Source organism: Microcebus murinus, chromosome 10 (assembly GCF_040939455.1).
Source record: "Microcebus murinus isolate Inina chromosome 10, M.murinus_Inina_mat1.0, whole genome shotgun sequence".
NCBI classification, from domain to species: Eukaryota; Metazoa; Chordata; class Mammalia; order Primates; family Cheirogaleidae; genus Microcebus; species Microcebus murinus.
The window spans coordinates 32,499,523-32,522,624 of record NC_134113.1 but is presented as its reverse complement, the minus strand read 5'-3'; the positions used below and the strand labels follow the sequence as shown (position 1 = coordinate 32,522,624).

Below are 23,102 nucleotides of genomic sequence, written 5' to 3'. Positions count from 1 at the left end.
AATTAAAGGTAGTTTGAAGAATGTTAGTAGAACTGTGGCAGGTTATCTAAACACATCTACATTATAGGTTAAAGGGCTCACTGTCAGTATATTTAAAAGCTTTGAGCTCCCTGACTGTGGAATTCATCTTTGCTCCTCAGTTGGCTGTTACCCTGGGACATTGTAAATTCTGGGGCCCAATTCAAATGTACCCCTTTAGAATATTCAAAAATGAGTTAACAGGAGCAGATATAGCTTTTTAATTATCTTGAAAAATAATATTATATAATTATCCCTTAAAAACTAAAAAGCATAACTTCATTTCCTAATCTTACCAGAAAAAAATAACTTATGTTATCTTTACACATTCTAGTAATCTTTGTTATATCACTTTATGTTACATTTTAAAGTTATCATTAGTATAACTTCCTGTTGTGATTGTATATCAAGAAATATCTTCATGTGTACAAAGCAGATGGTTTTTCTTATACATTTTATAATTTTAAGCATGTGATCAGAAGTATAAAAATGATATAAAGATAGTTGCATGAATTATAGGATCTAAATCTTGAATTAAAGACAAATTTCAGAGAAGCACAGAAATATTTATCAGACTGTTATTTACAAGAAAGAGCAAATCTAGAGAGCTTTTCAAAGCTATTTTTAATTTTTGCATTATATTGCCACCTAATGGTTAGAAGTGGTCAGAAAGCCTTATAGCAAGCCAATAAACACTGAAAGGAGAGAAGACATAGGTATAATATCTATATCCCTTTCAGTGGGTTATCCTGAAATTAATTAAAGAGTGGTTGTGTATTTGCATATTTGTTGGCAACATCTCCATTTTAGGCCACATATGTTTATTAATAATAATATGCTATTTTGTGTTCAACTTTTAACTTTTTTCATAAAACTGGATCCTTAGAATCTTGGCTAGATTCAGCAGGGAGACAGAAAAATAGAGTAGGGTAGCTTACAAACAGGGTGATAACTATATTTGGGCTTAAAGCTTTTGTATTATAATTTTTCTGAAAAACTCACTTTATGAGAAGGTCAGTGAATTGCTGTGAACTCTTTCATGTTTTGGCAAAGAATGAAATGCTCTTTCAGACAAACTTAAGCATTCTGGTGGAGAGCTTATTAGAATTAAAGCTTGACTAATTGTTATTTTTGTTAACTAATCACATAGTTTACTTATATTTAACCCACTTTTGATCTAGCCCTTTTTTAAAATAAGAAATATTTGTCATTCATATATTATTGAGTTGGTATTTTTAATTGGACACAGAAGTTTTCCCTGCTGCCCTCAAGCAGAGACAAAGAAAAGAACACCAGGGAATGGGGCTTAAAGTTTCCCAGGCAAAGGATTCTTCCCTCCTCCGTTGGAGTGTCTGATCTCCCATGAGCTTCACTAGGGAAGAGGCTGGCTCCAGTGGTCCACTAGCTGATGATGCTGAGAATTAACTCTGTCCTCAGTATCTCATTCCAACCACACACTAACCTCTGATTGATACACAGAAGTTCTTTAATGAAGGGTTAATGTGAACACTAAAATCAGCAAAGATTGAACTGTGTCTTTTCAAAAGATATGTTCAAGTCCTAACCTCCAGTACCTGTGAATGTATCATATGTGGAAATGAGGTCTTTGTAGAAGTGACAAGTTAAGATGAGGTCATAATGAATTAGGGTGTAATAATGACTGGTGTCCTTATTACAAGAGAGAAAATTAGACATAGAGACACATAGAGGAAAGATGGTCTTGTGAAGAAAAAGGCAGAAATTGGAGTGATGTAGCTGTAAGGTAAGGAATATTAAGTTTCCAGCATTCACCAGAAGCTAGAAAAAGATTAAGGATATTTTTCCAGAGCCTTCAGAGCCTGGCAACTTCTTGATTTTGAACTTCTAGCCTTCCTAACTGTAAGAAAATAAAGTTTTATTATTTAAAGCCAAAAAAAAAAAACAAACAAACAAACAAAAATCAAAAATAAACACAAAATTATCACCCAAAAAGGTACAGAGTAGAAATTGTCATCTTATTTATATCCTCTTGGGCTACATAACCATGCATGGGAGGGGAAGGTGGGGGGAAACGAGGTGTGTTACTAATAAGCTTTCAGAAGGGTTCCACCTATAGGAGCATTCCCTTAATTTTCTCTTTCTTCTAAAACTCATCCCAAGCATTCTTCACACACATTCTTCTTTAATCCCACCAGCATCCTTTTAAGCCTATTATCCCTCTTCACATGATAAAGGAAAACCAGTCTTATGTCCCTTCTTGTTTCTTGCACATATTTTAATTTTTTTTTTCATTTTTCTCTACCCATCTACTTAGAGAGGTGAGCACTAATTGCATGGAAGGTAGGCTGGAAAATGGTTCAGAACCTACCTACCAGCAGTGAACGTAGCTAAATTTCTACTTATTTGATGACAAACATACATGTTCGTCATGAATATTAATTTCCTTACAAAGACTATACTGTCTAGACAGAATTTAGTAAGAATATTTTTCCTATTAAATAACCCTGGCTTTTATGCTAAAGAAATATTTATCTCCTTGATTACAAGAAGCCCTTATATTAGCTGAAAATTCCTACTGAATCCCCAGTAGAAGAATGGTGCCAATACCAAATAGTCTTCCCATCGTGAAATTTCTCGGCTTATATGAAAAGAAGATCGCCGAGTCATCCCATCACATTGTGAACCACCATTTTTTTGCATAATATTATACATGATAAAAGTTGAGTTGAATGAGTACAGACCATAAGTCATACTTAAATTTTAAAAGAACTGTTTGGATATTTATTTGTATTTTTATATCAAATTTGAAATAAAAATAAACGTTCTATTTAATACAGGATTAATAATACCAAATAAAATATAAAACTATCTTGAAGTTGCCTACCTCCTTACGTAATAGTCTATAAGGTACATATATTTTATGCATGATTTTCTGATGTTTAGTGGAGGAAGAAACCCTGGAAATTATATTTAGAAAACCTGGCACATGTGCAGAGAAGTAGAGTTTGGTAATACATAATAAGCCCATATTAAATATTTATTTAAAAAGTGAAAGAATGACTGAATGGATGGATGAAGGAAGGATGAAGTGGCAAACATCTAGAAACAGGCGTTTTCTCTCCATGAGTTCAAACAGTAGACATGAGAAAAATGTCTTAATTCTCCTATGAGTGAAAAAGTTGTTTTTATATCCCTTCCTATTCTGTGAAGGCTCAATAATGCTACTTTAAGAAATTCTTCAAAGGAGGGGGAGCCACTTAAAGTGGCAACAGTCCCTAGTGGCTCACCTGGACAATTTTCTATTTATAACAACCTGTTATCAAAATTATCTTTTTAAAAACAGGTAGTCTGCAAAGTGGTATAAAAAGAGAAAATTTTTGCAAGGGATTCATTATAGGTTCCAAAGGTGGTGGTGGTAAAGGTGTGTTCTTATAGTCTTCTTGTGTCTTTTAAAACCATGTCCCAGGACCTCCCAATTTACCCTACTTTTTAATTCTGGTAATCCTTTGCAGTGTCCAGGTGCTCTTTACAGTGTAGTATTTCCTAAAACCTCTACCGATTAATTCTGTATTGATGTAGACCCCCCATTTAACAAGACAGACACTAGAATACAACAAAGGAAGGATAACAGTTGGTATTCGTGATATGCAAGGTAGGGCCAGGGCCAATGAGTTATTTCCAGTGGAAACATGCTGTGAAAGTAGGTTACCATCTATGAAATGTCTGATTTCCTTAGGTACTAAGTTTGATAGTAAATATCTCTGACATTTCACTTTGACACTTCTAGTTTTATTTTTATTGGGAAGGTACATCCTCAGTCTTTCAAATGCATGTTTTGGCTTGTGGTTATCGTTTACATTTTTTAGAGCAATTTTTGTGAAATCATGGATAAGTAAAAAAATTTGTGATGTTTCATTTTTTAAAAAATATTTTTCTCTTATTTTATAATATTATGGGAGTACAAACGTTTTGATTACATGAATTGCTTTTGTACAGTTTAAGTGAAACCTATGTGTGCCCATCAGTGTGCATTGTACCCATTAGGTGTGAATTAACCCATACCCTCCTCCCTCTCCCACCTGCTTAATTTCCTCCCTTGAATTTTACTACTATATGTGCACATGAGTGTTGATCAATTAGTTCCAACTTAGTAGTGAGTACATGTTGTGTTTGTTTCTCCATTTTTGCAATACTTTACTTAAAGGGATGGTCTCCAGTTTCATCCAGGTTGTTACAAAAGGTATTAGTTCACCATTCTTTTTTATGGCTGAGTAATTACTCCACAGTATACATATACCAGATTTTATGAACCCAACCATGCACTTAGGTTGTTTCCACATCTTTGCAATTGTGAATTGTGCTACTATAAACATTTGAGTGCAAGTGTCATTTTTATAATTTTTTTTTTCCTTTGGGTAAATACCCAGTAGTGGGATTGTTAGATCAAACAGTAGATCTACTTTTAGTTCTTTGAAGTATCTCCATACTACTTTCCATAGAGGTTGTACTACTTTGCAGTCCCACCAACAGTGTATAAGTGTTCCTTTCTATTTGCATCCATCACAGAATCTGTTGTTTTGGGACTTTTTGATAAAAGCCATTCTCATTCTCACTGGAGTTAGGTGACATCTCATTGTGGTTTTGATTTGCATTTCCCTGATGATTACAGATCATGAAGCATTTTTACATATGTTTATTGGCCATTACTCTATCTTCTTTTGAAAATCCTCTATTCATGTCTTTTGCTCATCTTTTAATACTTTTTTTGTTGTTGTTTTCTTACAGATTTGCTTGAGTTCTTTGTAGATTCTGGTTAATGCCCTTTATGGGATGTATAGCATACAAATATTTTCTCCCTTTCTGTATGTTGTCTATGTACTGTATTGATTGTTTCCTTGTCTGTGCAGAAGCTTTTTAATTTAATCAAGTCCCATTGATTTATTTTTGTTGTTGCTATGATTGCCTGAAAGACCTCTACAGGGAGAACTATGAAACACTGAGGAAGAAAATTGCAGAGAATGTAAACAAATAGAAAAACATAACATGCTCATCGATCAGCAGAATCAACATTGTTAAAATGTTTATACTACCTAAAGTGACTTACAGGTTCAGTGCAACCCTCATTAAAATACCAACATCATTTTTCTGCAAATCTAGAAAAAAAAATTCTACTGTTTGTATGGAATCAGAAAAGACCCTGAATATCCAAAGCAACCTTAAGCAAAAAGAACAAATTAGAAGGCATCTCTTTACCCGACTTCAAGATATACTACAAGGCTATAGTAACCAAAAAAGCATGATATTGGCACAAGAACAGAAGTATAGACCAATGGATCATAACAGAAAATTCAGATATGAAACCATCCTCATATTTCCATGTGATCTTTGACACAGCAGACAAAACAAAACAAACATATACGTGGGAAAAGAATCCATATTCAATAAATGGTGCTGGGAAAATTGCATAACTACATGTAGAAAACTGAAATAGGATCCACACTTCTCACCACCCACAAAAATTAATTCTGATAGATAACAGACTTAAACCTAAGACATGAAATTATACGAATTCTAGAAGAGGTGTTATTTTTGAATATGAGTTCCATCATGGAACCAATACAGTGTGCCACAGGTTGAAATATCAACAAAGTGTTTGGGAAAGATGAGAATGCACAGTACATTGATGATTTGAAAAGTTCCATTCTGGGGATTTTAATCTTGAAAATGAGTCACATGGGTGACCTTAACCAAGCTGGAGTGGAAGCATATCCATCCCTAACCTACTCATGAATTAGCAGCAAGGTTTGACATTACTGTTTCAATAATATTGGACCATTTGAAACAAATCTGCCAGGTAAAGTAGCTGGATAAATGGGTTCTGTGTGAGTTAATTGAGCATTGGAAAAACAATCCCCTCAAAGCTTGCCTTTCTTTGCTGTCACGACAAAAAGGTGAAACATTTCTATACTATATTGTCATGTGTGATAAAAATGGATTCTTTTTGACAATCTCAAGCATGGGGCACAATGGTTGGATAAAGATTATGTGCTGAAACACGTTCCAAAATGGAATATTCATCAAAAAAAAAAAAAAAGCTAATAGTGTCTGTTTGGTAGTCCAGTGCTGGTATTATCCACTACAGTTTCATGAAACCTGGTCAAGCAATTATAGTGGATATCTACCGCAACCAACTAGATGAAATGATGAGGATGTTTGTGATTCAGCAGCGAGATTGGTCAATAGAGACAGGCAAATCCTCTTGCAAGACAATGCTTGACCACATGTTGTATAAACAATGCTGCTCAAACTACAGAAGCTGGACTTGGAAACTCTGTGTCAACCACCATATTCATCAGACCTTGCATCAAATGACTAACACTTCTCCCAGGATTTGGACCACTTCCTGTAAGGAAAAATATTCAATTCTCAACAAGCTGTGGAAAATGCCTTTCATCATTTCATTGCCACTGGCTCTCCAGGCTTTGTGCTGCTGGCATAAACAAGCTGCCATTAAGATGTCAAAGCTGTGTTGATAGTTTAGGAGCACACTTTGATTAATTGTACTGATTCTTGTTTGAGATATAATAAACTAAACTTTTGATTTGAATCAGACATTTCAGGTTTAATGACCTATTGATGCACATGTTAATGAAGACCTCTGACTGACTGACTAACACTGAAACATAGCTAAGTGGAAAATTCTGTCAACATTTCTTCCAATAAGTTGCACTAATGTAGAACTAGAATTTCAAAATGAAAAACTTGTAAGTAAAATGTTTAGTTAAAACTTTTTTTAAAAAAATGAAACTCCAATGACTAAACAGTGTATCTATTAAGCACTACAATCCTTGGTGAAATAACAAAGCTATTACAGCTCTAATGAAAACTATCATTGCTTTACAAAGAATGAACTCATGATTTGCAGCAAAGTATGTGTGTACATTTTCTATTGCTGCTGTAGTAAATTACCATGAGTTTACTGGCTTGATCCAAACAAATTTATTCTCCATTGTTCCGAAGGCCAGAAGTCTGAAATCAGTTTTCAAAGGACGAAGCAAGGTATCTACAGGCTGACTCCTTTGGGAGTCTCTGAGCCAGAAGTCTTTTTCAGTGCCCAGCGGCCACCTATATTCTTCAGTTTGTAATAGTGCAGCCCTTTCCTCCATCCTCAAAGCCCGTTACTTCAATTTCTGCTCCCCTCATTAGGTTGTCATCTCCTCTGACTTTTACTCCTCCTGCCTCCCTTTTGAGAAGACAGTGTGATTACATCAGGTCCACTCAGATAATCCAGGATAATCTCCTCCTCTCATAATCCTTAATTTATTCGTACCTGCAAAGTCCCTTTGGCCACATAAATTAGTATTCATAGGTTCCTGGGACTAGGATAAGGATGTACTTGAGAGCCATTATTCCACCTACTACACTCTCTATGTATCTAAAGTAAAAGGCTGTGCATATTTACTTAGAGGATCAGTTAGCAATTCAAATTATAGACACATTTGTGAACATGGATAATTATCCATATTAATATATTACAATGTTCAAAATATCACCTAATAAATCATAAGTACTTACATTTTCAGTACATCTTTATTAAATTCTTACTTTCTTTTTCATTTCATTTTTATCTCATAAATTAACATGTCAACCAGATGTATAAATTAACCCTTTGCACTCGCTTGCTTTTTTTCCTCATCATCCACTCGACATTATCCACACTCAACATCTGAGTACAAAGGGTTAAAAATATATATAGTTTTCAAATAGTCTTATATATTTTGCTGTTTTCTTTTTAAGTAAATGTTCTCTCCTATGCTGAGACTACTCTCCCCTTACTTTGAAACATCGAGACTATAGTATTACAAAAACATTTAGAATGTACTCAAGGTAACTAAATTTAACAAGGAACAGGTATATATGAAGTATCTACATTAAATGTACATTCAGTAAAGGGCTAATAACTAGAATCTCTAAAGAATTCAAGGAAACCAGCAAGAAAAAAAGCAAATAATCCCATTAAAAAATAGGGAAAAGACATGAATAGAAACTTATCAAAAGAAGATAAACTAATGGCCAACAAACATATGAAAATATGCTTAATATCTCTAATCATCAGGGAAATTCGAATCAAAACCACAATGAGATATCACTGAACATCAGTGAGAATGGCTTTTATCAAAAAGTCCCCAAATTACAAATGTTGGTATGGATACTGAGAGATAGGAACACTCATACACTGCATACACTGCTGGTGGGTTTGCGAACTAGTACAACCTTTATGGAAAGTAGTATGGTGATATTTCAAAGAACTGAAAGTAAACCTATCATTTGATCCAGCAATCCCACTACTAGGTATTTACCCAAAGGAAAAAATGATATTCTACAAAAAATACACCTGCACTCTAATGTATATAGCATCACAATTGCAAAGATATGGAAACAATCCAAGTGCCCATCAATACATGAATGGATTAATAAAATGTAGTATATGTATACCATGGAGTATTATTCAGCCATAAAAAATGGTGACATTTCGTAACAACCTGGATCAAACTGGAGACCATCCCTTTAAGTCAAGTATTGCAAAAATGCAAAAGCAAACACCACATATACTCACTACTAGTTGACCAACATTCATGTGCACATATGGTAGTAAAATTCAAGGGAAATCAAGCAGGTGGGGGGGGAGGGGATGGGTTAATTAATACCTAATGGGTACAATGCACACCATCTGAGGAATGGGCATGCTTATAACTTTGACTTTAGCTGTCCAAATCAATTTATGTAACCAAAACTTTTGTATCTCTGTAATAGTCTGAAATAATAACAATAATAATAAAAGCCTGGAACAAAAGAACATCATATTATATGATTCCATGTGTAGGAAACACCTTGAATAGAGAAATGTATACAAACAGAAAGTAGATTGCCAGAGATTGAGAGAGGGCAATTGAGAAATAGGAAATGACCACTAAAGGGTCTTGGGTTTCTTTGAGTGTAATAAATATGTTCTAAAATTGTGGTGATGGTTACATAACTCTGTGAAAATACCAAATACCACTGAGTTATATGCTTCAAGTGGGTTAATTGTATGCTGTGTGTGAATTATATCTCAATAAATCTGTCATTTTAAAAACTCAAACAAACAAAAAATAACAATTAGTACTCAGCCATAAAAAAAAAAAATGGTGAACTACCTCTTGTATTATCCTGGATGGAGCTGGAGCCAATTCTACTAAGTATCACAAGAATGGAAAAACAAGCACCACATGCACTCACTATTAAACTGGTACTAATCAATCTACGCTTATGTGCACATATGGAAGTGACATTCATTAGGTATCGGGCAGGTGGGAGCGAGAGGAGGGAATGGGTATATTCACACCTAATGGATGCGTTTCGCGCTGTCTGGGGAATGGGCATGCTTATAGCTCTGACTCGGGTAGTGCAAAGGCAATTTATGTAACCAAAGTGTTTGTACCCGGGTAATATTCTGAAAGTAAAAAAAAAGTAGGGCGGCATTAATATTTCTTACCACTAGGGGGTACTCCTAATCCACAGAACTGTCATAAAACAGCTCTCTGATTATTTTTTTTTGTGAAGTTTATTCATTTTATTATTTTTGGCCTGATTTTTAATGTCAGATTTAATCAATCAATCAGTGGTTTCTGATGTAAAAATCTTGCCAGTATGTCTTTATTTGGAAAAATTACAAATGAGCCGGTAAACATGCTGGAACCCTCTCTTTTATGTGGTTTGTAAAGAAAAACAACCTGAATAAGATCTGCAGTGTGTTTATATTTTATATTTAGAATGAGTTTAAAGAAAAGTTTTAAAAATTACTAATATAAGCAAATAAATTTCAATGATGCTTGGACACATCTAAAGACATTAGAAAATTTATGCAATATATTTTCTGATTTCTGATTTGGTCTTTCCACAGCATTGACATGTTTCAAGCTCAAGTGAGAAGCAAACTAGGGAATTTTTGCTGAAAGTTCACTGAAAATATCTAGAATGACTGGAGTAAGAAAAGCAGAAGTGTATAAGAGCGAGTATTCAGCTCATAGAACAAAGATTTAGGAGAAGAAAGAATCCCAGAAAGGTAAGCTTGGTTTCGGCGTTACTTTATTTTAGGAATTTAATTTTTTTTCATAGGCACTATTAAATATCCCAGATATTTGTTATGCACTCTGATGGACTGCACACCAGAAGAAAGGGTGAAGTTGAAATGGATATGCCTTTGCAGAAATTGAAGCTCAGTTTTAAAACATCTTGATGTATCACAGATCTAAGGTGATGGATCTAGGATTTATAGTGACCTATTTTCATGCCAAAACCAAATATAAACCCTTTATAGTGGAAGACAATATAATTCCAGGCCTCAAAATATCTCTGAAAATTTTTATATTTAATGCCCAGCATGCAACATTAATCAGCTAGGAAAATACAGCAAGGAAAGGCATGAATAATAACTAGGAGAAGAACAGACAGCAGAAAGAGACTCATAGCAGATCCTGATAATGAAATTAAGTAGTATATTTAAAATAAATGTTATGTATGTATTAAAGAAAGTAATATAATACATGAAATTGAGAAATTAAGCAGAGGTCTGTAAAATAATAAGAAAAGAAAACCAAAATTCCTAGAACTCAGAACAATAAGTGAGACAGAACACATGAATGGTTTCTAAAGTAGATTAGAAACGACTTTGGAGAGCATTAGCAAAATTTAAAAATGTCAGAAAAACAAGAGCTTGAAACTTATAGTAAAGAGCAAAAAGGACACAGAGAATATGTGGATAGGAATAGATATATGTAATAGGAGTCTTAGAGAGTAGAGAAGAACTGATCATAGTGCAACACACATGGTAATGCTCAGTATTGTTTCGTGAAACTTTAGTTTCTGTTTTATATATATGCTACGTATTCACTGAATTGAGATTTACAATATATGATATTCTGGATCTCTACTTAAAAACCAAGCAGAACAAAACAAATCTGAGAATTACTCTGTCAAATTATGCCTATCACAATAGCAGAGCCTAAATCTTTTCCCATTTTCCCAGAGGTATTAAGCTTTCATTGTTTTTCTGAGAAATCATGCAGGAAGCATTTCACAATGGACCAAAACTATTTTTAAAATTATTTGCCTATAAAGAAGTGGGTAACACCGTCAGGAAGGCCTTTTGAAAATGTTAATTTGAAATGGATTAACATTTAGTTTCCTGGATTAATAATTTCATGTGCAACATCTTCATTCTGAAGAAATATTTCAATTGGTATTTTAGCATCAGGGTAGGCAACTGTTATAGACACTGAAAAAATTATTTGTGAGGAAAAGAAAGCTAGAAACACAATAGTAATTCATGGAATAAAATTAGTCCTGTCTTTTTGCCTGGCTTATTATTTGCATTACATTGCCATCTGGTGGAGAGATCAGGTGTTAAAAACTAAAGTTTTATAACGCCTTGATGTAAGAGAGCCTGTATACAATCAGACACATAGATTTACTGCAAGAGATAAGAATATAACATATGATGCTATTTCAAGCCCAGGATTTTATAAATCATATTTTAAGATAAAAAGGAGGAAGAAATCCTTCGGCACAAATACAATGGTAGAGCTACAATCAAGGGCCTCAGTTAGTTTAACATGTATTATTTCAATTTACTGATTCTCTACTGATGCTCTTTGCTTATTATTTATTTACAAGCTGGCTTCCCTTGCTTGGAAACATGGCAGGGAAACACACTGATTAGGAAAACTTTTCAACATGATTCTATTAGTCAGGGTTTTTCAGAGAAAGAGAACCAATACATTGCATATAGATACATAAGAGGAGTATTATTATGGGAATCGGCTCATGTGAATATGGAGTCCAAAAAGTCCCACAATATGCCATCTGTAAGCTGGAGATCTGGGAAAGCCTGTGTTGTAATTCAGTCTGAGCCTGAAGTCCTGACACTAGGAGCTGCAGGTAGGGGTGGGAGGCATTGTGTATGTCCTAGAGTCCAAAGTCCCCATTAGAACTCAGGAGTTCTAATGTCTGAGGGTAAGAAAAGATAGATGTTCTTTTAAGAAAAAAGCAAATTTCTCCTTCCTCTAAGTTTTTTTTCTATCTGGGCCCTCACTTTATTGTATAATGCCCATTCTGCTGATTCAAATGCTAATTCTATTGATTCAAATGCTTCCAGCACACCCAGAAATAAAGTTTACTAGCTATCTAGATATCCTGTAACCCAGTCAAGTTGACACATAAGATTTACCATCACAATGGTGATTCTACTTCATAGTTTAGCTAACCTCATTAACTCCTCATTTCTGGCAAAAAAGAAAAGAAAAAACAGTTCTTTTCATTGGACTTTTCCAAGTTATTACAAACTATGTTGGATATGTAAATAAGAGATACTATAGTCAACTTTGAATAATAATCTCTTTTCTCAGGAAAATAATTTAAAAATAAGGCATTCTGTTTATCAACTTTTATTTTACTTACACTAAACACCCTTTATGGGTAAACTTTGTTTTAAAAAAATAAAATCTCTATATAAAGTATGTGAAGACTCGAATATTGCTCAGAATGGTAATTTGTCAAATCTTGGTTAGATGAAAACTGACCAAAAGGCATATTAAAAGTTAAATATTAAGAAAATTCTTAAAATACTTTGTTTCTTTCTAAAATTTGAAGTGAATATAAAGGTTTCAATTTGATTACTGTCTTCTTTCATTTATAGTGAAGGCATCACACCATCATATATCTTTATTTAGGAATAAATATTAGGACCCATAAAGGGGGGAAGGAAGACTGGGATGTATCACAAATTGAAACATTCACAACTATGTGGGGAAAACCAGGATGTATGGTTACCTTAGCAATGATCCCCATTGACAATTTCCTGAAATCTCCTTTTGGCATTATATACAAGTTAGTTCTTTGAACTTACATTAACAATTAACTGTGTTGTATTGAAATAAACTAGAGAGTTTATAGTCCTCTACACACTAGTGAAATTTTTACCAATTCAGATATATTTGGGGATTTGTTAGATTTCATTTATTGACTTGATCAACCATTAATTAGTAATCTTTCTCAGCTCTGTAAAATTACTAAGAGTAGGAAATTTTACCCTGGAATATTAAAGCTGATATTTTCAGCCTTTACCAGCACATTTAGAATGTAACTAATGAGATGTATATATTTGAATATCATGCATTAATCAGGCCTTTGGATAGTGACTCTTTTATATTTTTTTCTGTTTTTGTTGTTGTTTACTTGTTTTGTTATTGTTTAAAGAGTGTAAATATCACTTGTGGTCTAGAATGTTAAGGCGACAACATAAAACTTGAGGGTAAATGGGGAGAGTCGTTACTGCTGGGGCATGCAACTTTAAGGGACTTTAAGGGTGTGCATGTGTGTGTTTGTGTGTATGTGTGTGTTTCTGTGTATGTGTGTATTCTGTCTGTCTTTGGTTTTCCCTTTTGTCTTTCTTAGAACCAGGTGGCTTTTACTCTATTTGCTAATTCCAGGAAGCAAGTGCAGCCTCTTGGTGGCCTCAGTGGTGCATCTTTTTCTTAATTTTTCTATTCATTTCATTTTGTGGAGCAAAAAAATCACTCTGGCTTGATTTAATAAGGCAGACTCCTGAAGACAAAAATGAGAAGAATAGGAACAGGTATGTCTAACATTTAAGTTAGGTAGGATCCTTATCACTGTGTCATTTCTTTTTAGAATATGCTAAGAAAGAAAATGGAAGAAAATTTAGGCAAGAAGTTAAATTTATCTTTCTGTTATCACTTCATATGAGAATAAATAATTGGAATTTCAAGTTGGAAATTTCTTAGTTAAAATCAAGATTGATATTTACTTTTTAGTCTGGGGTAATAGTGATGCAATTGAGCTTTCAACTTAAATTTAAAATAGTATTGAAAATTCAGATTCAATTTTGTTTGCCACTATATCTGCATAGGGCTATTTCAATTCCAACAAAAATATCCATAGCTTCATAAAGGTTTAGTCCATGAATTATGAGAAGTCACTATGTAGCTTAAGTCAGATTACTTAATATTATGTATAAAAAACACATTTTGGATCCACCTACTGTTCATTAGGCATAGTTATCTTTAAGGAGTTAGATAAACAGTATTGTTTAATATCAAACTATTAGCATTTTCATTAAAGTTTTACTAGCATGGACCAATGTGTTGTATGCCTTTACAATTTAATGTGTTATATTTTTGCTCAGGTAATATTCTTTTTTACTTTTTCATTTTTTTCTTTCCTAATACTCCCATAAAGCAAAATGGTAATGGGAATGAAACAAAATCAAATTTTTGTTTTATATCATGCTATTGTTAATGTGTGTGTGTGTGTGTGTGTGTATGCTTTTCTTTTTATAAACAAATATTTGGTCATATGATTAAAATATTTTCAGATACTTTATACAAATTTCAGAACTTCAAAATACATTTAAAGTAAAACTCACTGGGATTGAGAAAGTCTTTGGGACATTCATATTGTGAGATGCAAAATTTGACCACTAGATGGTGGACATAATCTAAGTATCTCTAACTGAATAGTCCTGACAGCTTTTCCTTAATTTTTTGAAAATTCAATCATTTTATTATTTTGAGTCAATTTTTACTTTTTATTTAATGTAATATTTATTTTAACATATTAGCCATTTCTGGTTGTCTTTTTCCATCAATTTTATTCCCATCGGAATGTTTTGATTTCTATGCTCACATGATTTAAAATGAAAAAAATAGAAAGAATGGAATAGATATTCTCCCATTTCGGTTTATAAGATTCTTTCATTTATCACCTTTAAAGTTATGCTTAAAATAAATGACATCTTTTTTTCTTTTGAAGACAAGTACAAGATTCAGAAGATGAAAGCAAACATTTATATAAAAATAAACACAATGTTTTTATGCTGCTCATCAGTCACAATTTTGAACAATTCTCAATTTGTTGTTCCAAATTAATAATAAATTTCAAGCACAGGTATTATAAGCCATGAAGCATAATACTTGACCATTTTGCAGACTTTAAAAAGTACAGGACAAAGGTTTACAAAAACTATTTGTGCTAAGGAAAAACAAACTAGATCATATATTTTTACATACTTTATATATGTATACATTCCAATCAGTAAATGTCAACCACGAAATCAATATAAAAACACTCTTTAGGGCACAGTAAATATTGTACCATTAACAAAATTAAGCCCATGAGCTCATATAATAAAAGATAGAGATTTTCAAGAGGTTTATTGGAAGTCTGATTTTTATAAAACCAGATTAATAAAAAAAAATAACTGAAATCCAAATCCATTAATAACTGAAATCCAAATCCAAACTATCTACCTAAATGGTAGGTAGTTTTAACGAATTGGATTATATTTTCAAATTTGGACATAACCTTTAACTTTGTATGGACTACAGTGGGAATTATAATAATTTTCTCTAAAAACCCAATATTTTGCTATGCAAACATGAAAGCATCAAATTTTCAATTAAATCAATTGGTTGCCATCTGTGACACTGGCAGAAAACTGAAAGTGTAGATTTATTTATTACTCAATTTTGTAGGAGAAACTAGATGAGCCCTTTATACCAACACGGGAATTCATTCTCAAATACTTTGTTGTTTTGTTTGTGGATAATATATGCAATATGTTTGTATTCTAGTTACCTCAAGGAAAAATTTTTGAAATTGCTGAAGCAGTTTGATAAACTTACTAAAATATGATATTGGAACACCTATTGAGAAAATTTACAGAACACTCTTTGGGTTGTTTAGTCTTTAGAAAAGATTTAATTCAATCAAACTGCAATACTTGGTATAATGTAGAGAAAACAAAAGTGTTTTAGTTTTCAGCTTGTTGTGTAAGATTTAACTCAAACCAGAGGGGGAAATCTATAAAATTAGACAATGTCTCATGTGGCTCAAGTCTATCTTGTGCCAATGCTAATCATGCAAATATGAAACAAAGTCAAAGACTAGGGAAACACACACAATTGATGACATGAGATTGAAGATGATTCTGAATTCACAGAGTTTTATTTTTCTTCTTACCGTGGCCCAAACAATGTTTGTAATAACCTTGTTTGGGAAGCTTTGTTGAATTAACACAAACAAGTACAGAAATATAGCAATAAGCGCAAACCACAATCAATTCTGAAATAAGTTACAAAACTGCTCAGTGGTGTTCTTTCCATTGTAAAAACTGATTTCATGGTTAAAGGCCTTTCAGACAGGCATAGAATCATTGGTGGTTTGGTCAGATTAAATGATTGCAATATAGATGGAAGCACTTTTGTCCGTGTCAAAGCTTAAAAAATTAAAGTTGTAATTTGTAGTCATCTATATTTCCTTATAGCAACTCCTCTTAAAGACTGTTAGAATTCAATTTTCTATCAAAGAAATAATAGTAACATACTACCTAACTGGAGGCAGGGAGGTGAGCTATGTTCATGTTTAATTTTAATTTTATTTTTTTTTTGTTTTCATCTGTAAATAAAAGCATATTATTTGTGAATGACCAAAGTCAAAGATCTTGTACCTAATTCTGTAATGAGGCCATCTTACATTATTTATTGCAAAAATTTCAGAAATTAGTTATATTTTTGTCCCTTTGAAATACTGGAGCCCGAAATATGCATATACAAGTTATCTTTCAAGCCTTTTTCTCACTACATGGATGAATTCTAGTAGCAGCTGGATGGGAATTAATGATTTAGATGTTGGACAACAGCTTTTAAGAGATATATTTAAGTACCCTGCAAATACCAGATAGCTATAAATGAAGAAGAAAATGGACCTTTTTCCTAGTATTCTTCTTCTAAATATAGATGAAAATTAGCTGTGTTATGTCAAGAAAAATCACAAATTTTTCTTTTATTGAAGAGTTGAATTAGAAAGCAAAAAAATAGTAATCTGTCCGTCCTAAAACTAATGAGTCCACTGCAGACAGATCACATGGTAAGGTTACAAATTAAAATTCTTCGGCTAAATGGTGCTTGAGTTCAGGGGAGTGCAGGACTTTAATGATAGCTTAAGATATTAAAAAATTAAATGGATAATGAGAGCCACCATTGTCTATTGGCTTCTGTCACTTTTTCTCCATGTAAATTTGGGAAATTTTCACCTGACCTAAATTCTGTCTTTTGGATTATGTTTATTCAAATGAGAGACTTGTAATTAACCTACAGCGAAACATACAAGTTGCTATTCTCCCAATTATAAGACTGAATTGTTCACAATTTTTTAGGTATTTCATATAATGTAAGTTTAAGCAACCAAATATACTTATATCTCAAACTTATTTAACTCCTCCATAGATCAATCTTATTTCCTCAGACATAGAAATTATCATAACACTTCATATTGAGTTTCTACAGTTAAATATATACTGTGAAGGACACAGATGTATTTTAGAAACAATTTATTGTTTTTTTTTGTTTGTTTGTTTGTTTGTTTCTTTTTGAGATGAGGTCTCACTTTGTCACCTGGGCTACAGTGCAGTGGTGTCATCATAACTCACAGCAATGTCAGTCAAACTCAAACTCCTGGGATCAAGTGATCCTCTTGCCTCAACTTCCTAGCTTTCTGGGATTACAGCCATGCACTATCAGGCCCTGCTGATTCTTCTCTTTTTTGTAGAGACAGGGTCTCACTATGTTGCTCAGATTGGTCTCAAATTCCTGGTCTCAAGCAATCCTCCTGCCTAGGCCTCCCAAAGTGCTAAGATTACAGGTGTTAGCCACTGCACCTAGCCAATATTTTAAAACTAACTAGACAACACTAAGTTATTTGTTAAATAAATAAGAGTAATTCTATCTCCTTGTCAAGTAAGCATTGACAAGTATGAATTAACCTTTGAAAGTTTTATTTAGAAATCATAGTTTTAAACATTTAAAGGTTCAATTTTTTGGTCAGGTGTTGTGGCTTATGCTTGTAATCTTAGTACTCTGGGAGGCTGAGGTGGGAGCATTGCTTTAGGTCAGGAGTTCGTAACCAGCCTGAGTGAGACCCCATCTCTACTAAAAATGGAAAAATTAGCTGGGCATCATGGTGAACGCCTGTAGTCCCAGCTACTTTGGAGGCTGAGGCAGGAGGATCTCTTCAGCCCAGGAGTTTGAGATTGCTGTGAGCTAGGCTGACACCATGGCACTCTAGTCCAGGCAACAGAGCAAGACTCTGTCTCAAAAAAAAAAAAAAGAAGAAGATTCATTTTTGTTATTAAAAATAATAGGTTATTTTATTAAAATAGATTAATTCATATTATGAAATTGAAACTCTTTCAAAAACTAAGTATTCTCTACTTAAAAATAAGTAGCAGTGAATAAATTTTCAATTTACTTAAGCTTAATTAACCAATGATCTAATTGTCATATTGTTACATTATACAAAATCTTGTACAATCTGTTTTATTATACACTTATTTTCCTCACTTTTTTTTGTTGTTGTTGTTGTCTGGGCTAGAGTGCTGTGGCATCAGCCTAGCTCACAGAAACCTCAAACTCTTGGGCTCAAGCGACTACATGCGCTGTGGCATCAGCCTAGCTCACAGCAACCTCAAACTCTTGGGCTCAAGCGACTACATGCGCCACCATGCCCGGCTAGTTTTTTCTCTATATATTTTTAGTTGCCCAGCTAATTTCTTTCTATTTTTAGTAGAGACGGGATCTCACTGTTACTGTGGCTGGTCTTGAACTTGAGCAATCCTCCTGCTCGGCCTCCCAGAGTGGTAGGGTTACAGGCATGAGCCACCACTCCCAGCCCTTTCCTCATGTTTTTAAAATAAGAAAAATACAAGTGAATGGGGCAGAGGAGAAGGTTCAGTTACTTTTGCTATGTCATTAAATCTCTGCTACCCACTTGATACAACATATGCCGACTCAGTATCCAAACAGTACTTTTACCCTTCAATTTCTACTTGATAAAATGGTAGAATAAAGAGAAATTTTAACTGTTTAATTATAATCACATGATTCATACCGATGGCTTAGAAGAAGAAACCTTAAACAACTCTTAATATCATAATAATATCAATCTAAAAGGCAGAAAATCTAAAAATTTCTCATAAGGATTAGAAGATTTACACTCCTAAGAAATCATTTTGATTTATTTGGGTATGCTGAAAAAAGAAGGAATATGAAACCTAAGGTTTGGAAAATCTTTGCTTTTCAAGCTTCAAGTTATGGAGTTTTCCTCCCTCTCTCTCCCTTTAGTCTCTCTCTCTTTTATTTTTGCCATTTCTTCTCAGCAGCTCCTGTAATTTCAAACCTTGGAATTAGATTGGATTTGAGAAGGAAAATCCATATTCAGCTTTAGTCTAAATTTCTTTTACTACTTTAAACAAAAGGAGGAATCTCTTTATAAATTTATTAAAATCACATCTTTAAATCTGACATTGACACTTGAATACAAACTTTAAGTTGCATTGTAGTATCTCAGAGCAAACTCTGCCTATCTCTCACTCACCTTAACAATTTTTCATGGCTTTCTGCAATTTTTTCTATTTTCTGCTTGCTGGGTTTGAGATCAATATTTATCATTTTCTTTTAGGTTAACTCTTTTTTAAGTTAACCGAATCAATTTGGAGTTTGTTATTTTACAAAATTACTTTTAAGAAATTGTTGATATTGTCATTTATCAATTTTACTATAAGTCTGTTTCTTATTAAAGGATTAAAATTCACCTCTAAACCCATTTAGATCAAGGCCAATATTTCACTCCTCTGTAAAATTATAAAAATGATATCCTGTTCTCCTTATCTTACAGTATTATTGAGCAGATCAGTACAAAATTGTTTTATAAAATGTAATTCAGTATCAAAGAAAATTGTTACACTGACTGCATTGATTAGAGTCCAATGTTAGTGAACTATAGCTTTATTTTTCAGTTATTTTATTTTTCTGGTTTTGGTGGCCACGGCATGTCACTACCCAGACCCAAGCAGACTTTTAAAGGACTATCCATTAAAAAAAAAAAAACGATAGAATTGGAAGAAATTTTCATGAAACATCTTTGTCCTATCCCCTCCTTGTGCAGACAAAGATAGAGGTGACCAAAGAAAAAGTGACTTTCTCATTCAGTGAAAGAATCAGAACTAGCATCCAGGACATCTCATTTTTGGGGAGAAACTGACAGAGTGAGAAGACAGCACTTTAAGTTGGAATCCCAACTCTACTACTATATCTCCATTGGTAGAATAAGAATGAACAGTACTTACAGATATGTAGTTTGAACCAAGTGAAAGAAATAGATGAAAAATGTAAAACGAGAATTAGCATATGACAATCTCCAGCAAGTCAATCAATCTTTCATTCTCTTCATCTCTCCTTTCTCCTTTGATTTTCAAACTCAATTCCCATGATGATTCTTGTTCTTTGTGCAGCTCATTATTTACACATAAAACGGGCTGCATGATCCTCTACTTGAAAATACCTCTCAAAGTGAATAGTGGGGAAACGACTTTGAAGCCTGTCCTGAAGGAATTAATTAGATGGACAACTTCCAATATTTGTTGTTTCTTTGGATATAACACGAATGAGCCTATACCATGAACTCCTATTAAATTGAACTGCCGAAAATAATAATAATTTGGTGTGAAAGTCATACATTGAAAAAATTCCTTCCTACCACGGGCTTGATTGATACTGAACTTCTAAATATCTGTTTATATAATGTATGGCATTTTATTGTATAAAACTACAGTTAACTTAGAAGAAAACATTTTATTCATATAACTTTCCAGTTTAGTATGCATTTTTGAACAATACAATAAACTTACTATCTATTTAAAGAACAAAGACATAGTCACTCCAATGACTTTCTGACTATAAATTAGAAAACAATATTCTCCTTGTAATATATGTGCCACCATGGCAAGAATTACAAATTGAGAGCAGGTAAGGAAATGGTTGCTGACTTTCATTAGTATTCTAGTTCTCCTTCAGTCAGATTTATAAAGTGTGACCTATAGCATCTAACTCTATCATTTTACAATCATTCTTGAGACTGTCAACTGTATGGGCATTGTTTAGCAGACTCAAAACACTGAACGTTTTATTACAGACAAGAACAAATTAAATGATCAAATAGGCTTTTATGAGCTCAGAAAAAATGGCTAACATGAACATTTAAACATTACCTCTCTCTGTGAATCCTATTTCAGAAGGAAGTTAAGAAACAAAGGGAATGTGTTTGTGGATGACAATAATAAACATTGCGATTATATAATTTAGATTATAGTAAGATAATATATATACAATTATGCATAATTATATATACATGATGTAGTTTTAATTTCTAATCTATAATCATGCTACACTATATAATTCTTCCCATATTCTCTTTTCAGACTATATCCTAATGCCTCAGGAATATTTCATGTGCTTGTACTTTACTCTAAGAAAACTTCTATGTCAGATACAGTAAGAGTAACTGAAGAAAGTATAACAAAACACAATCTCCTATGTTTTTGAATTTCTTTTTTAGCCTAATTTTGCTTTCATGAGAGTTGCCAATTCATATTGTACATGGGCAAATTGATATACATTTTTCATTGATCCTAAAATAATCATTTAACACAGTCAGGAAGCTTGGATTTAGAAGTTATTAAAGACAACTTAAAGACTCCCAATTTTTTTTAGTATCTTAAGGTAATTCTGTGATGATGGTGCTCAAATAAGAATTGATTGCTCACTGTCAAAAATCATGGCCCATCATCATATCAGAATAGTAAGACTGTGAGCTATGTCCAGTATTATTCACTCCTTTTGTACAACTGACTGAGACATGTGGCAGACACAATAGTAGAATATGCTTACAGTCTCCTTAGAAGCTTTTAAAACTGTGATTTTAAAAAGTCATTTGAAGACATTAAAAGTTATTTGAGAAAAAATAACCTCCCATGTTAATGAGCTAGATATGCTCCAGCCAGTACATATTGAAGAGAGAGTGGATTTAGTGTAGTTAGTACAGTACTATAGACTGTCATCTTAAGACTAATGTCAAATATATTCTTACATATTTATTACCATACATATTCTAGTCTAAGTATTCCACCATATCATTTGTTTTCAGATCTGCAGAACAATGTCATTGTATAAATGCTGATAATTTTTAATTATAAGCAACTTTTATCAATATAATTATTTGGGTTCTTCCAATTTTTTTTGGAGGCTGTTATAAAATCATACCCTTAAATTTTACAGTGGAAGAACTGTAAGAATTAAATTTTTGATTCTGCATAGTTATTTAAAAAGTACAGATTGTCCCATATCTTTTGCCTATAGAATAAAAACAACATTTTTATGTAGAAAAATATTCTTATAATATGACTGTCATATACTCAGTGGTTTTTAGCCATTTTGGGGTCCTGAAACTTTTTGATAATTTGATGAAAGCACAGACATTCTATCCAGAAAAATGTACACACACACACACACACACACACGCACACACACACGCACGCACATACATGGTTTGCTTGTTAAGTTCAGGAAGTTTAAAGACCTGCTGAAGTTTAAGCTTGGGTTTACCATAGATTATGAGTACCAAGTCAGAGACTTTTAAATTTGATTCTTGACAAATATTTGTGGCTGAGAAATTATGAGACGCTGGCATGTCCCCAGATCTTACTTATCAATGAAAGAATGTCCATCGAAAAAATCTGAATTGACATTATAAGATCCCAAGGTTGTTTAATGGCATAGATGATGTAATTCAAACCACAATCACTGAGATGGCAGATAAGGCCTTGCTTTCATATGTAAGTGGAGTGAGTGATAGGAGAGAGAATACAAAATAAAAATGTGTGTTAATTATACATAAACAGCACCAAATATACAAATAGTAAAACTAACACAATAAGTAAAATAAGAGAAAGTAGAACGCTGGGGATGGAATTTGTTTAAAATGTATGAGTATTAAAAAAAGATAGAAAGCCACTGGATATCCAAGAATAAAATTGAAAAACAATCACATTAAGTACATAAAAAAATCTCCCCAAAGTAATTCGCCTTAAGGACTCATGTTTTGTCTGGTTCTCTGATTACAACAAAAATTATGGTTTAGAAAAATCAGACAAG

The 23,102-nt window shown here is 33.1% G+C and overlaps 1 long non-coding RNA gene across 2 annotated transcripts in view; it reads left to right on the top strand.

Annotated features, from left to right (window-relative positions):
* Positions 1 to 1,707: 1,707 nt before the first annotated feature.
* LOC105858013 (uncharacterized) overlaps positions 1,708 to 23,102 on the top strand; it is a 104,804-nt gene continuing 83,409 nt past the window's right edge. For both annotated transcript variants that reach the window (XR_012921420.1, XR_012921421.1), the window contains exons 1-2: positions 1,708 to 1,780; positions 9,941 to 10,102. This is a non-coding gene — a long non-coding RNA (uncharacterized LOC105858013). The remainder of the gene's footprint in view (positions 1,781 to 9,940; positions 10,103 to 23,102) is intronic.